Source organism: Styela clava, chromosome 14 (genome assembly GCF_964204865.1).
Source record: "Styela clava chromosome 14, kaStyClav1.hap1.2, whole genome shotgun sequence".
Lineage (NCBI taxonomy): Eukaryota > Metazoa > Chordata > Ascidiacea > Stolidobranchia > Styelidae > Styela > Styela clava.
This window is the reverse complement of record NC_135263.1, coordinates 18,894,531-18,912,357: the sequence shown is the minus strand read 5'-3', so window position 1 is coordinate 18,912,357 and position 17,827 is coordinate 18,894,531. Positions and strand designations below refer to the sequence as shown.

At 35.2% G+C, this 17,827-nt stretch overlaps 1 long non-coding RNA gene across 6 annotated transcripts; it reads right to left on the bottom strand.

The window, feature by feature from the left end:
* Positions 1-388: 388 nt before the first annotated feature.
* Positions 389-16,621, bottom strand: LOC120341520 (uncharacterized). 6 transcript variants are annotated; one of them, XR_013480384.1, is made up of 6 exons: positions 14,960-16,621; positions 13,602-13,691; positions 13,268-13,363; positions 12,384-12,471; positions 10,962-11,051; positions 389-895 (listed from the first exon to the last, which is right to left on the bottom strand). It is a non-coding gene; the product is annotated as an uncharacterized LOC120341520 (long non-coding RNA). The 6 variants fall into 6 exon arrangements; XR_013480385.1 differs by having other exon boundaries at positions 13,268-13,334; XR_013480381.1 differs by lacking the exon at positions 13,268-13,363 and having other exon boundaries at positions 14,960-15,085; positions 15,523-16,615.
* Positions 16,622-17,827: the final 1,206 nt, after the last annotated feature.

Sequence of the window (17,827 nt, the reverse complement as noted above, 5' to 3'; positions counted from 1 at the left end):
TAGATATGTATCAAAACGTGTATATCTAGCTGAATTTGAAAAAGATTGAAAAATTATTTTCCTGTAATTAATTTAATTTCAAATAAATTGAAGTCCTTTTTAAGAGATTGGCATCAGTTTTTAAAATTACTATCCATTTATCATGCTATGGGGAATAGGGAGACATTGATGCCTTAAAAAGTAGATTCTAAAATTTTCCTCATATTTTTTGATCTAGTGGCGGCCAAAAGATACTTCTCAATACGATTACCACAAATAACTTGAAGAAATAGATTTGCGAAAGTTTGAGAAAAATATGACTTAATATCAAAATATTCAATATACAGACAAATAAATTCAAACATGTTCAGTAAAAATAATCATAATCATATCGATGGCATAATTGGATTAATAAATATGTATAAAAACGTGTATATCTAGCTAAATTTGAAGAAGATTAAAAAATTATTTTCATGATATTAAGTTAATTCCAAATAAATTGAAGCCCTTTTTAAGAGATTGGCATCAGTTTTTAAAACGACTATCCATTTATCATGCTATGGGAAATAGGGAGACATTGATGCCTTAAAAAGTGGACTCTAAAATTTTCCTCATCTTTTTGATCTAGTGGCGACTGAAAGATACTAATCAAAATTGTGAACTTTGCAAACAATTATATGTCAATTATGTCAGAATAAAATGTGTAAGTTATTTAAAACACAAACAGCCTTTTGTGTTCAATGTAACAGAAGGGAACAAGGATTTGTAGTAATACCTGATTTCGTTACAGACATAATTCAATACAAACTAATACAAAGCTTAAAAATTCTGGACTACCCAACCATTTGCTCCAAATTGGTCTTTTCTTTCGTTCTGGTCTTTGCAAAATGATAATCTCATCCTGTACCCTTGTACCCTGTTTAAAATAATGTGAGAGTTATACATAGCATTAGACTTTTTGAGTAGTAGACAAGGTAAATACCATTTTGGCAATTATAACATACTAACATTGTTATTCCTCAGTTAAGTTCACAATATATAACAAATATCCCAATTATTTTTTCAGCAACATAATCCTCAATGCGATTTTAGTGTCACTTACCGTATGTAGATGTCTAATCATGAATGTGATGCCTGGTACCCTCCCCCCAAACCCTCAGGTTATGTTTGTATCAACGTTTTTTCAAATTTGAGAGAATATTTAGATTGCCTTTGCAACAACAGCAGGTATTCGAAGGGGACAGATTACCAAACCATATCAACTGGTTTGTACAGAAATTTTTTTGCGAAGGCAGTTATAACAAAGAATGCCTATGTAGATAATACAAATGTATTTGTAAAGTGTGTCAGATGAATAATTGGAAATTCCATCAATGCTACTAATAGACTTTTAAAAATATTTCAAAAAGGTCAGAAGTTATCACACATTTCCTATAAACAAGGCACTGAAAGATAGCTTGTGAGACTATGTTTAATGAGTTATAATAGTCCAGAACATATCTATAAAAGTTTTTCTTGCTATTTGTAAAATTTGGGGGAGTGGAATTATAATAAAAAATTCAGAAGGTTGCGTGTTCAGATCACGTCGGGGTCACCAATGTAACTTCTGGTGTCTAAATTGGTCTCTGATTGAGCGAATTAGATAAGTATCTGACTCCAAAAACAGAATATATAGTAGGTTACGTGTTCAATTTGAGATATCTGTTAATTTTATATAACAGTAAGGATCTGACCCATTTGCCTGTAAAGATTTTTATTTCCACAGATAATATATCACAATAAATTGACTTACAATAAAACACACTCACAATCGTGAAAACCAAGTCGGTGATGAATTAGCATTGTTGCATCGAAATTGAAATAGAAAAGCCGGTTGCTGTATCGAACGAATAGAAAAGCCGGTTGCTGTATCGAACGAATAGAAAAGCCGGTTGCTGTATCGAACGAATTGAAATAGAAAAGCCGGTTGCTGTATCGAACGAATTGAAATAGAAAAGCCGGTTGCTGTATCGAACGAATTGAAATAGAAAAGCCGGTTGCTGTATCGAACGAATAGAAAAGCCGGTTGCTGTATCGAACGAATAGAAAAGCCGGTTGCTGTATCGAACGAATTGAAATAGAAAAGCCGGTTGCTGTATCGAACGAATTGAAATAGAAAAAGCCGGGCTGTATCGAACGAATTGAAATAGAAAAGCCGGGCAAACCACGATCAAAATGTCTATTTAAACGGTAACATCTTTTTCATCTCGCTCGCCAAAAACGGTACCTTTCTTTATTATCCAAAAATCTCGTTTCCCACGGAGCAATTTTTGCTCATATCTAGAATGTTCGGTACCCTTCTTACAATAATTACACTTGTTTATAGGTTACCTGACATGGGAAATATCCATTTTCTCATACACGAGAAAGATCTAGACTCAATATTTCGAATGATCTAGAAAGATCTCTTCAATATTTCGGTTGTTTATGGGTCACCCGACATGGGAAAATATCCATTTTCTCATACACGAGAAAGATCTAGACTCAATATTTCGAATGATCTAGAAAGATCTCTTCAATATTTCGATTACGTCAATTATTATATAGAATTTGACTTACATTATCCAAATTATTGGTTAATTTGTTACACATTCCTGGCACCACAAGTGAAATATTTTAAAAGCACATATTAAAAATTAACCGATAATTGTAGAAATATAAGAATGAAATCGAAATTATCATGACAGTAATCAAATCTCGTAACTTTTGAAGATGGCAATTTGAAATGTCAAAGTAATTTGTTTGAAAACTGTCGGATGAAGAGCAAGAAAAAATGGTCGAGTGTAATTAATCAATAAGACATAAGACTCAGAAACGACAAGACAAATTCCTTAATTTTGGTTATTTAAAATGGCAATTGAAAGATTTATATACAAGAAGAAAAACATGAAATTTGAGCACTAATTATACATGCAAGAATTAAAAACATACAACTTAAGAACTCATTGTAGCCCCATTTATTATGATTCTGACTTGGGGTCTTTTCAAATTATAAGGATGAGACATTTGTATTGTGAAAGGCATTTGAATTGTGCGATTCAGTGAAATAGTAATGGTATTATTATACCTTCTTCTCACCTACACGACTTTCAAAATTGTGAGCACTTGTTTAATGTACGATTTACTATTAGATAAATTAGGCGATAATGACTTTAAAAAATGAAGAAAAGATGGTTTATTGATTCCCAAAAACAAAAAAATCTTACAATATGACTGTATTGTAGGTCTTTACGTTATCAGTGTTAAACCTTATCAAACATAAGGCTTTTTGGTAGGTCGTTACGTTTCAGTGATTGCAACTAGGTAGGTCTTTACGTTTCAGTGATTGCAACTAGTATTGTTACTACTCATTCTACATTTAATTGTCTGTACCATTTGCAATAAAAATGGGGGGGGGGGAAGATTTAGATGTAAAACACAATAATTTGTCATGAGATTTGAAAAATACAACAAATAGACGAGCGTCGTAAAACCAATAAAAGAATGCAACAATAAAATTAATTTTGAGACATCGGTACCGTGATATTTCCTATTAATCTCATAAATTCAATAAACTGCAGAAAGAATTAAGATAACTTTTGTGAAAACTTTGGCACTTTATTTGGAGATAAAACTTGGTGGAGAAAACAAAAAAAAATGATTGGAGTACTCCATTTGGGGAATCATTGGTTGAAAAAAAAATGATTGAGGGAAAAAAAATGAGGCTTAAAAAAAAAAAAAAAAAAAAAAGGTTTTTATTTTCTTGATTATACTTTCTTGATTATGTAACCTGTCATTGTCTTTTATCAGGTCATGAGTTTTGTTTATCGCCGCGAGCGCTATAAGTTTTTATTTATTCGCTTCCGCTATCCGACACGAGATTTATGACCTCGACATTTCCACCATTGCTTCTGAGGTGTTGCATAGCATTGGCCCTCTCGTTTGCTGGGGGAGCTCTTTGCACCGGTGCCATAGGACGAGCTGTGGATGATTGGCCGATGGGGGTTCGGCTTCTGGCTCCGCCACGGGACGACCAGAGACGGTCCCATCTATCCCTTACTGGGGTACGCGTGACTCTCGGTTGGTGGGGAAGTGGGCACTGCAATAAAATGGGCAAGAATGAAACATTAAAAATTAGGCGAATATATATATAAGACACTGAAAATTACGAGAAAACTACGGCAAAAATATATAAGACACTGAAAGTCGGTCGAACAAAAAAGGCGAGAATGAGACATAAAAATGGTGGGAAATTAGTACTGCAATATTTTCTTGATTACGTATGACACAGTAAACCAACGAAAAAATAAATCGAAAAACTGGCGAAAAATAGACGTTGAATTGACGAAAAATTGCCACTCCATTTGGTGGAAATTGGGCACTTGAATATTTTCTTGGTGTTTAGATCAAATCATAAGCCTAGTTGGCTGCTCGACTGAGCTTCTTTCTCTGTTACGTGTCAATGTTTGCGCGTTACCAGCTTGACTTTTTCATCTGAAAAAGATCCTTTAGACCCCATTTGGTCATCCTCCTGGGTGCCTCTGGGCGCATTGTTACAATTTTTTTGACCTAGTTGGTTTGTATTTACTCATGTCGGGTTGAAATAGCGCATTGTTGCAATTTTGCGACCTAGTTGGTCTATATTTGCCCCATGCCGGGTTGAAATAGCGCATTGATGCAATTTTGCGACCTAGTTGGTCTATTTTTGCCCGATGTCGGGTTGAAATAGCGCATTTTTTTTTGTTTTGTTATGCCAGCTTTGGGCTTTTTCGGAGAATATAACTTTTTTCGTCTAATTTTTGTTAAGTCGAGCGTGGAGCTCATTCAATCACTGAATTTACTTTCAAGGGCATTTTAGTAATAACGAAATCTATCCAATCAAAAAGGGGTTTGTTAATTCCCGCCAAGCTTTCAGTTATTATAAATCTCTCGAAAGTCATTTAAAGTTTAAACATTCAAATTCTTCTACCATTAATTCATCAAAATTGAAAGCCAAATTGTAACATCATAAATATACAAATGGAAAAGTACTATATCTTAGAAATAGAGTGAATATAAAAAAGAGTGAATACAAAAAAAACTTAAAATTAAACAACATGATGAATTACGTTTCTAAACATGTCTATTAGGTAGGGATACGCACTGGTATCTTTATTATTCGGAATAGAGCTGGTTTTATTTCTATTGGAGAAAAAACTTTGCCAATGCACTTTATTAATTATTTCGTATTTAACTGAATTAGTTTCAGAAATATCCAAATCCAAGTCCGAATTGTGGGTCGATTTCGTCAACAAATCGACCTTTTGACATTTCTGGGGTAATATGTGGTAATTTATAATGATTCACCCCTAATTTAACTTACGTAATATCTATCCAATATAGACCAAACCCCACTAAGCAATACCAGTTACAAAATTACAATAACAAAATTAAACCACCAAAACAATAACAGGTACATAATTACAATAAGTATGACAGTAAGACAAAATTAAAAAACGTACAAAACAATACTAAGTAATAAGATATAAAGACTTGCTTACGGTTGTTAAGTATAATCCATAATAATCTCGATATTCGGCGTCATCAGTGAGACGACTTCTGGTGATGAATAATTTCAAGCTATTATTCATAACAGTAGCGTAGCGATCATCAGAATTATTGATACTTGACGATAAGGATGACGATCGCTTGAAATGTTTGAGATCGCATTTAAAGGGATACACAATTTTCTCGATTATTCGAGACCGTTCTTACACTGATTATTCATGTAAAACACGGTCATTCAATCGTGAAAACCAAGTCGGTGATGAATTAGCATTGTTGCATCGAAATTGAAATAGAAAAGCCGGTTGCTGTATCGAACGAATAGAAAAGCCGACATTTCAAATAAAATATCCGAATCGTCGTCATCTTGGTTTATTGTCCGCCTCAGATCAAGATGAATCCCTACTTTTTTATTCATATCAAACTTTTAATATGCAATTATAACATAGGATTCTCTTATTGTGTGAGTGCGTTATTGGTGAAATATGTTTTTGACTGTGTGTTGACGCTAGGGATGCGTTGAATCTAAAAAGGTTCGGCTCGGCCGAATCTCGAGTATTTGCGCTGGACTCGTGTCCGAGTCCCGAGTCCAATACTTTTACATAGCTCCGAAATAAATACCTAAAGTGAAGCTGTTGTTCGCGTATATTGGCCGTAAATTAAACATTCTGTATGATAAGACTATGCAATTAAAAACGTTGCACATAAACACTATTGCTTTCGAGACAATCATTCGCTGAGCGGCTAGTTTAAATTAGTACAAATAGGTCCTATTCCCCGTCGAAGGAATACTTTGTTACGTAACTCTGATCTACCGCCGCGTCGACTGCTGAAGACGCCGCGCTCGTGTCCTGTCACGATAAATATGGGCCATAACCCACACGTTTGGAACAAATTTTTTATGGGAAATTTTTACTTATATGTTATCTTTTTTAGTCGGCTTTGAGATATTAATAAAGAATTGCCAACTGTGGAAGCATCGAATAAATGTATCTTATAAATATATCGTAACAAAATAGCTAGCTACTCTTGGTTTGAAAACCATCAATAGCGATTTTCGAATCCGCGGAAAATGAGAATGTGTAATTGTTGATTATAATTCAATAAGGGAGACGTAAAAGAAGAAATGTGTTATATGCTAAGTTACGGCTGTCTGTTCAAACTCATGGTCATGACACAATCATTTTCATTAATACAAATAACGGCGCTTTGAAAAGCAAAATCGAATTTATTAACATTAATTTAGAAGAGAGAGTTACGAGTAAAAACCCACATACGACTCTCACTAACAGACAGAAACGATAAATGTGAGAATTATTATGTTTTTGGTTTTCTTTCTGCGCCTATCCTTATCTTTACAATTGCCAATTTTGCATAAAGCGCGCCAACACCTTTTCACATTTAGAAACGTCAAACCAGATTACGTGAGGCAGGTAAATAATGTAATATATGGAAATATTGTTTGGACTAGGTAGAAATGCCATAACTCGAAACAGCACGCAATGGTAAATTTCCGGAGTTTTTATTTAATATCTAATACTAAAATAACACAGCCACGATAGGTATTGTTCGCTTAAAACAGGGACCGTAATTTACAAACTGTGATATGGAAGACCAAATTCAGAAGATGAGACCAGAATAAAATTAATATGTTTATGAATTCACTAATTAATAGCTGTCTTTAATATCTTCGCCTATTTGTACTCACACTTTTTTATTTAATATCTAATACTAAAATAACACAGCCACGATAGGTATTGTTCGCTTAAAACAGGGACCCTAATTTACAAACTGTGATATGGAAGACCAAATTCAGAAGATGAGACCAGAATAAAATTAATATGTTTATGAATTCACTAATTAATAGCTGTCTTTAATATCTTCGCCTATTTGTACTCACACTTCTGCCTGAAATATAAAAACGAAACTTCGATGTCCGGCGTTGTGTGGGAACTGATAGTGAAAACGGGTGCTTTAAAAATATAGTTTACCAACAATAATCAGGATGTCCGTCGCCGAAACGATCGCGGTGACAAAAAAAAACAATTCGCGATTGTGATAAAATTACGGATAAGAAGTAAAGAAGCCGCTTTGTTATCGAGTCTCCAGTCTTCTGGTAATTTTCTACTATCGGTAAATAAAAAGAAATAGACGAATTATTCGATCAGGAAAAATTCGATTTGCCCGTCACTAATCGCGGTGTATGTAAATACTTAATTGAATAAAAATAAAAAGTCGGCCCGATTAACATCCAATTACCACGAGTAATAGTTTCCAAATTTATGCACATTTAATCGATGCGACTAGCGAAATTGTTTTTGTACATATATACGATTGTAACGCCACTGACATCTGCGAGTTGTACTTTTCTCTCAAATATACCGTAATTTTCACTATTTTATCGTTTCATTTCTAACATTTCTCACATTTGTTTCTCTCTGGAAATAGCTAGATCAGTGATTCCCAAAGTGGGCGATATCGCCCCCCGGTGGGCAAAAACGATACAGAGGGGGGCGAAAAATTCGAAGGGGGCGATAGGGGGGCGATTTCGCGAAACCTGTTTTTGTTCAAGCATCGTGCACTTATTCTGTACTCTGTGTGAATTCGCAGGCTTGAATCACGTGGCCGATTACCACACGCAAAAGGATTGCTTGACTCGTCTTCGCAGTAAGGTAAGGTAGTTTGCTTATCCCAGTGGTCGGCAAAATACGGCCGGAGTAAAATAATCTGGCCCGGAACGATTCACTGAATGGACCATTCCCCGACCTTTGACTGCGGAAAATTCTTCCTATACTTTACCATTTCAAAATTTTCGGTGCTCATTTTAAGAGTGGTTTTGCGAGTTGCTGCCTGTAAAATGGGATATTGTTTCAAACTATCATTCTAATTCATACCATCCAACAATCTGTTTTTGAAAAATACAGATGGAGAATTTTAGCCTAGTCTATCACAGCTATTTCTACACTAAATTTTGATTACTGTATTTAAACTGAAACTCATAGGAAGACAAAGTAATCATTGACTTATTTGATTTATATATAAATTTCCGAAAAACAACTAAAAACTAACGAATATAAATCAAAAACGCGAAAATGGGGTAATGTTCACAACCACGCCTGAAAATCTGTCTGAGAGAGTGTGTCTGAGCGGATGCGAAAGAGGGCATTGTTACGTTTATTTTTGCATCTTGCTGATTGGCCAATGTCACGAAGTAAACAAGGAAGTCTATGCCCGGAGAAACATCCAAATGGCGGTTTTGACGATGAATTAATATTACCCATAATCTACGCTCGAGGAGTAAATTACATTTTTTTACGTAACAAAATTTATCGTGAGACACGTTTAGACTAAATTTTATTATATCCTGAAAATTCTATCGAACAGCTAGCTACTCGTGTAACGAGCCTACAATTTAACTAATTATAATTAGACAAATGGAATCACGGAAAAAAGTTGATGCTGAGGGCAAGGGTTCAATAGCGCAGTAAATATTCGAATATAATGCGATGCAATAAGGAAATAAAATTTATATTCTATTCGAGAGATTCACGATAGTTGGTCACGGCTTCTTCCACATCCGAGTCCATGAATCCAAAAACAAAAGACTGATTAATTCTGTGGACTGGAGGCCGTGGTAGGATAAGGAATCGGGGATGATATTTACCGAAGTATTTTTGTGCAGGTCATCAGGCTGTAGGAATGAATGAGATGTACGAAAATCATTATTATAAGTTTGGGAAAATTACCTTTGTTTTCATTATTTTAATGTGAAGTGGGGTGAATTTAGGGAGTGAAAGGCTATAAGGAAGGAGTACACGGCGGTTTTTGAGGAGGTAGAAGCCTGGATTCTTTCATTTCCTACCTATTATATGGTGAAAAAGGGGTTTTCAGCCGTGCTACTATTGCTATCAAAACAACGAAATCGCCTTTCCATCTGTAAACGGGGTAATTTTAGATATAATGAAAAACTCGCTGAAGGACACCAAGCTCATCCATCTCATTAAAAAACAATATAAACTATGATTTGTCTTCTTATTTGGTCTGTAATATATTCGTTTCTGACTTTAAATTTTTTTGCATTGCTGGGGGGCGATGAAGTTGTATAAGCTACTGTAGGGGGGCGATGGTCAAAAAAGTTTGGGAACCACTGAGCTAGATCATTTATGGAACGATAAAAGGCGAACAGCGCGACACGGTTACCGCTAATTGCGGATTAATCACTGTTCGAGAATTAGCAAGTATATGCTTGAAATAGGACGTGGTAAACATTCACTAAACGAAGTCCTATCAATGGAAGGCAAGCTACACGCAACACTGGAATTTATTCAACTGACTTTCGCTGACATTTTTTTGTTCTTACGGCTAATTTGTAGTTTTGGCGACTAGTTTTAATTTCACCGTAGAGAAAATAGGCTGGACCAGCGGTTCTCAACCAAGGGCCCTCGGCCTCCTTAGGGGGCCACAGAGGAGTTGGAGGGGGGGCACAAGGATGGGCTGAAATCTGAATTTACTTTTCACTTTAATGGAAATCTCACAGTTTTCCCTAGTTTGCTGCTCAACAAGGTTATTTCGCAGGGTGTTTTCGCTCTCTTTTGTGCAAATTGTTTTAACATAATGGGATTTGGAATCTATCAATGAAAATAACCCTATTAATACCTCTGGAATATTAAAGTGGGGGCCATGGGTGCTAAAATCCTCCGAAAGTGGGCCACGAGTCATAAAAAAATTGAGAACCACTGGGCTGAACAGTCTCGTGGCAAAACAGAACGAGAAAGTTGCCGCCACCAGTCTGCGCTTGACTATCGCGTGACGTATGATATCCCGGACTCGGGTAAAATCATCAAAGGCTCGGGCCGAATCCGAGTAGCAAATTACGGGAGATTCAGCCACGAATCCGAGCACGAGTCCGAATCTTGTCGCATCCCTAGTTGACGCTTAGAAAACTGTCCGAGTGATAGATTACCTACATGTTTTCACTAATTCATGTTTCTGGAGGGTCCATTACAATAAAACAGTCGATACAACTAACTACATATCTTCCAAGTATTCGAGATTTGATTAGATTCAAAATAAATATTCGATTTGGTTCTTAAATCATCAGGTGTTCAAAAATGCTATATTATATACATGCATGTAAAGCAGTTTTTAGAACGCTTTGTCTTGTGGCCTCGTTTATCTTTTGACTTAGTGGTATTATAGTGTATTTTGATCAGTAGATTTCAAATCCAACTATGTTTAAACAATTCATGCTCAACATAATGAAAACACGCAATGAAATACCTTTATCAATCAATAAATGGGGAGGTTTATTGTCAGGGGAAAAGTAAAATCAGTTTTGTACCTAGCATTGCGGACCCCCTCTGAAAATGGGCCGCCGGTCCAAACTAGCATTTGCTTTAAATGCAATTTAGAAAACAAACCTAAAGACTTTCTCTGATGCTTGAGTGAAGCCACAATGCTCTGGTTTGTATTCATGTGATTTGATTGATAGAAATGAGCTGAGCTGAAAACTAAGAGATAAAAATAAGATTTCACCTTTGAATAAATTCAGACATATAATATAGACTTATGTATACATACATTATTTACAGTTGAAAGTAAGAAATTCAGCTATGGATCGTCTTTAAAAAAGAACATATTGAAAAAAACTATACTTTTGGATTTTCTAATAAATATTTATTTATGTATAGAATAATTCTGAAAAAAGTCAACTTGGAATTTCACTTAAGAATGGCATATATAGGATGGAGTTTCAGGTTTCAGTCAAAAAGTTGAAGTGCAGCATTCATGGCTTCAATGAATTTATTATCTTATTGCAGATGTTCACAAAATACCTAAAAAACAATTAATCGATGTCTTTGTAGCCCAAGATATATACGGTAAGCGCTGATAGATACCTATGAGATATGACTTGGGAGAATTTGCGAAAGCTATATGAAGATTTTTGCATTTTATTAAATAATCAGGTCATCCTAATGGCAACGATCAGCTGTTATACAAAAATTAGCTATGGAAAATCACACACATTTTTCGTAACCACTTCAGGATTGGAAGAATTTTAAAAAGGGGTGGTTTGGACCCTGATTGAATATGGATAAGCTATGACAGGTGTGGTTTGGTGTTGTTTCGTAATACAAATAACTAGCAAAATCTTTTGACATATTGTTACATCACTAATGAATGTCACTGAATTGACTAGTGTTAAGGCTAGCTGGGGCAACTAGCAAAGTTGAATAATGTGTTTGGCTAGCCTAAATTGTTAACCGGTTTTCTATTTTTTGGTCGGGAATATATGCTAACAAAATAGGCTTAATATAAAATTAAAAATCAAATGAGTTTTTTTGCAACCAGCCTAATCAGTAAAATATGCTGCCTATATGTCAGAAAATTAAGTAATTACCCTCTCAAATTTGATAAAATTCAGTAATCAAACAATCTGCAGTTATTTTGTGAACATGAGAAAGAAAGCTGACCAATTTGAGCAGATGTTTGAATGAATATGGGAGGGAAAATACCACAATGCTTGCTCAATATGTTTACAAATTGTGTCGTGACAATCTAAAATGACATTTTCTCCATTATGAAGAGTTTGAAATCTTACACTAAATATAGTACGATTTTGCATGCTTTAGTGAGTTTTTTGGTAGTTTTGGCATGTTTTAGCTTGATAAATTACAAATAATGATCACTGTATTTGGAAAATAAAATGGTTTGTCTTGTATTGCAATGTTCACCTATTCTTGGAATTATTGTTGCCCGCAAACTTAACAAAAATAATAGTGTGGCCAGCAAGGCCGTTAACCTTGGACCACCCTGAGCTATGAACTAAATAATTACCGTACCTGTATTCTCTCCACATTTTTGCTGGCTGATCTTTTATCTTCTGGGTCTCAGTTGTTACAATTACTGTTTGGGCAGGAGGTGCCGTGACTGAAATATGAAATAAAATATGCCAAATATAATATATATTATAGCATTATAGGTAAGATATAGGTATATTGAGCATACTGTGATGGCGACTATATAATGTTAAAAAGAGCGTATTTCCATATTTTGATAATCTGGTATTCAATGCTTCATCACTCTCAAGATAATCAAGATGCATCTATGAACTAACAATCATCTAATCTTTGAGCAACCAATTTACCCAATTGTTCATCTGCATAGAGCAAATAAAACATGGAATGTTTTATTGTAGAGAGATTGCATACAGAATTTATATAGGAGAAACTGGTTTCTTTATAGAAGTTTGAGAGAATGGAGAAAAAGTATAAACTTCTGTAACTCTTTATTTGAATATGTTGTGAACCGCCATAAATTTAATTTTACAGACAGGCAAGTATGGAAATGAGTTTCCAGCTTTGAAAGTTTGACCCATGCATGTGAACATGTACCTAGGTATATTAAATCATAACAATACACATCCTGCTTGAAGAGTTAACAGGAAATTTTGTTTGTCGCCCTGCTAATTATATTTTAGCTATGTCTATGAAATTCGCGCACCAAACCCAAGCTCTGGAGAACATGACACAATATCTTTGTTGTTTTTCGCTACTCCCGTAGTGTTTGTACCAGGTTGGGGTTAGGCCATAACTTTAATCAGATTTTCCTTATTTTAGTTTTATTACGAGTTCCGGGACTGTCTGTGTTAGCCCGTGAATATACCCCCACCAGCCCATATGCTTCCGTCCCTTTACAACTTGATGTGGCGAAAAAAATTAGTTACCTCCATATCTGGTACACACACTTCCGGAGCGCCGTTTTTTCAGTACTCTTGACTGTTGGGAACATGCCTATCAATATTTTGCAGGATAAATGCGTACTAAAACCATAATAAAACCATACTAGAGGCCTGGAGCTTCCATTTATACACATCAATTTTGGGGTATGAACATTCTTTTGATAGAAGTCATGAATCATAAATCTAACATTTACCTTTAAAAAACTTTGACCGGGCTTGGGATAACAGCTGTCAAGTCCAACCAACTCAAGGTTGTGGAAAACTGACCTTACATAATGAAAAATCTGGTAAAAATCACAAAAGTCAAGACCATATCTACCTGAAAATTGTTGAAGTTATCAACATTCTTATCTCAGATATCAGGATGATGATGAAGTCTCCATACCTATCAGTGTCAAGAATCTAAATTCTGAAAAATGATATTTACAATTAGAACCAAAGTTGCCCTTGCCTTAATCTAGCGTTATTATCTTGTATATTTGATTTCAAAAATTTGGGGAATTCTTCTGCTCACTTAAAAATAAAAAATATCTCGACTCAATATGGCAAGTACAATAAAGAAGGAAGCTATATTCCATCTAACAAGACTCTCATCGACAGAGACTCAGAAAATGATGTGATAGCCTTATTTTAATGAGGCGAAAAAAAAGTCATCTAAACATCTGGGGCCAGAATTCTGAACATCTGGGGCCAGAATTCTAATCCCATTTCCTAGCACTAAAACTTTGGAAATGATGACCTATTCTTTTAATAAGACTAGAAACTTATTGAGAAGTTTTTTTTTTTTTCTCATGATTCAAATAATTTTCTATTAACCATTCATGTCATTTTAAAAGAATCAACAAAAATAGTGAATCTGAAAGACAACTGATAGGCATGAAATTATGCTTTTTGTTTGTTCAAACTAGGGTCCAAGGCCCTCAATTACGAGGGATAAGAGTATGAAAAAAGTATTGTAAAGACCACTGAAAAGTTAAGACAGAGATGCCACTAGTCTGACTAGACAGTTGTTCTCTGGTGTCCAGTTGTTGGCACAGTTCTCGGATTCCAAGAATAGCAGCCCTACATTGAAAAACATCTTTATTAACAGTAAGTGCAAACTCCTCATTAATGAGACAGTCTGCCCTCCATATCAACATGAATGAATCAACGCATAAACAAACAAAAATGAAGTGCAATCTAAAAACGTCACCATCAGATTCATCAGAAAAAATAGTCCGATTGACTGGAGGAACAAATTTTAACCATAGCATTCGAGAGTTTTAAGCCAGAAATTGCACTCTTGGCCATGTGATGGTCGCATCAAATTCAGATAACTATTGAGATATGCTTGGCACAATCTGGCGCGTCTGCGTCATGCCAGAAGCCCTCCTTTCAGAGACAGATGGAGTCTTTGTATTAATGAAACAAATGTCAGAACATAGAAATTGGCCTTTGGAGAACTGTGCTCTACTGTCACAAGACTTAAAAAATTAAGTCAACTCAGCCAGGGGAACAAATTCCACAACAGAGCTTGTTCATGCCCAGAATTGGTATATTATTCCAACATCTAGAATTAGATAACCTCCATTATAATTTAGTATTTGTGCAAATATTTATACCGGTAAACCAACTCATTGTCTGCAGTAATTAAGTAGGTAGTATTTTAATAATTCTTTCCACGCTGGAAAAACTCACTTCTAAAACATCAAGAAACATAGTTTGATTGAGGTGCTGCTGATCCTTCACAAAAATGTCCCTCCTTGTCTTCAATCAGAGAGTTAAACTGTGTCAAAAATTAGGTTTCTGAAAGCGAAAAATAACCTAAACAACAAGAAGGTAATATTTAAATCTTTTATATCAATGATGATGACTTGCAACCTTGATATGATCAAACCAACATAAAAGCACACACCCAGGGAGCATTATCTAGAACAGTAGAATGAGACTTTCCATATGATATAATAAATAAGTGCTAGAAAAAAAATATAAAAACATATTAAAAAAAAAATGATCACAATATGTTGAATAGCTTACATCGATTTAGTTAGTGGTTTCTTTCATTGGTCAGATATTATTTGTATTTTCCCTATAATGTTAACTTATACCATTTGAGCTAAATAACAAAATCATAGTATATATATCACTTAACGGTATATCACACAATATTTGATGATATAAGTTCTGCGCTATATATTGTAATTAGAAGTAAGAAGGCAATGAATAAAAACAAAATTATATAAACCAAATAGTTCACATACCGGTAATTACTGCTTCAAAGGGATAACGTCCCATGATCCCCATATATATAATAGCCTGACTTACAATTGAATTATTATTCGGGCGTAAATACTTCGTGTGGATGTGAGTTTGAACATAGACTGCAGCTTCTACTATACAACTGTACTGTACAAGAAAATAACGGAGAAGTGTAGAATACAACAAACAAACAAACAAGCGGTGCACAAAATGCGATAATCAATGTGATCACGAACGCAATCAACTAGTTCAGTAGTTGTCGACTGGACGATAAACAACAATAATAAAAGCAGCGTAAAAGTAAACAACAACAAACGAAGTAAAATATGGCAAGAGCATTCCAAGCCCTGGCGTTCGAACTTTAGTTTAAATCAAAATCCATGTGCTTTGTGTAAGCAGTCTTTTTATGGAATCAAATATACGGTACGTTACATCTGACGTTTGAATGTTCATGTTATTCTCAGCTTCGATCAGTTTTCCAAGATAAACTCCATGCAGGCCAGCATGATCTGATGCGAACTCATCCATAAGGTACCGTATCGGTATCACCCATATCGGTACTGTATCCGACTGGAACTAGTTACTAGTTTGGGAAGCCCTGCCATAGATCTCCATGGCGACTATTTACTGATTTAAGACGTTTTTTTTTATTCCTTTTCCACGGAACACTTCGAAAATGCTCGCGGAACACTAGTGTTCCGCGGAATACAGTTTGGGAAACGCTATGCTAGAGCATGACACTGCATTGACCGAATTCCAACTACAAAAACACACGATTGTTCCCGATGGGTTTCTACCGCGCATTCAGTCAACAATTGTTTGGGACAATAATGATTTCAATGAAGAGACAAAATCTGGAGAAGGAACGACACATAATACAAATGGAATTTTTATACAGGTCACAGAAACTGTTATTGCCTCTCAATCACGAGAAAAACATGCAAAATCTAAGCGACGTTCTGTTCCAAATCGATCGGAATCCATAACTCCGTACCGCGGTTCAATAACGTCCTAACCTGCTTAAATTTCAAACGAAATTATGTCTCCACTGCCTGTTCTTCGTTAACTTCCGAATATTTGAACATAGATCTTGCTTCTTAAACTGCCAGAAGTTTCAAAAAAGGTTGTTCCGGGCTGGAATGCTTTTGATGCCATTCTAAATAAAAGTACTGCCAGTGTGTCGAATATTGGATACTAGCCGGTTATCGACGCACCATCTACAGATATATCAACAATTAACACAGTACTCGAAAAAGCGTTGCTATTGCTGATGAACTTGACTTACACTCTGTTGTTGTAGTATTTGATCAGGCCATATACGCTAAGGCCCAGAAAATACGTTGGAGCAATCCACTTTTCTACAAAAGATTGGTTTTGCGACTTGGAAAGTTCCATACATGCATGTCATTTCTTTCAGTAATTGGAAAACGATACGAAAGCTTTGGTCTATCCGATATATTAATAGAATCCCGTGTTGTTGCTCCAGGTTCCATTAATAGCATTATGCAAGGTCGCCATTACAATAGAAGTATTCGAGCCCACAAACTCGTGTTTGAAGCGTTGCATAGGATGCGGTGGAACGTATTCATTAAAAACCAATCTTTGCAAAGCAAAGCCAAGGTTTTTGATTTGGCATCAAAGCTGAATAATGCTTATACAGACCCTCAATTATTCAAACAAATATGTGAAAGCGAGGAAGTGAGAAGTCTACTGGCGGATTACCAGTATTTTATAGAGCATCAGAGCAAGTTGAATAAAACATTCAGTTTATGGAGTTATATCGATATATATATCTTATATCGATATGGTTGAACTTCTGCTGCAATTTATTCGTGATACTAGAGACGGCTTATGACATCTCCATCTTGCTACACTTTATAAAATGCTACCATGTTTTTTTGCGTATGATCATATCAATTATGCGAGATATGTCTCAGTCTATTTGTCCGAAATGAAAAATTAGTCATCAAGTCATCTTTAAATATATCAGTATTTAAAGCAGGGTATTTTTTCTGTACAGCATCATGCTCAATATGGTTTCAGCCAAATTGCCTGCGATCAAATAATTGAGCAAACTTTGAACAGAGATTTTAAAACCCGAGGCGGAATTCGTGGGCTATCTTTAAACAAATATGCTGTAAATAGATGGCTCCTATCACACCATCAATGCAGATTCAGATAATTTATTTTTATCATGCAAGAATCAATGAAGACACAACACAAAAGTGTATAACGGAATTATATGAAAAATTGAAATAAACACGGGAAATAACGACAGAGATTCATAGCAATCGATAAGGGGTCGCG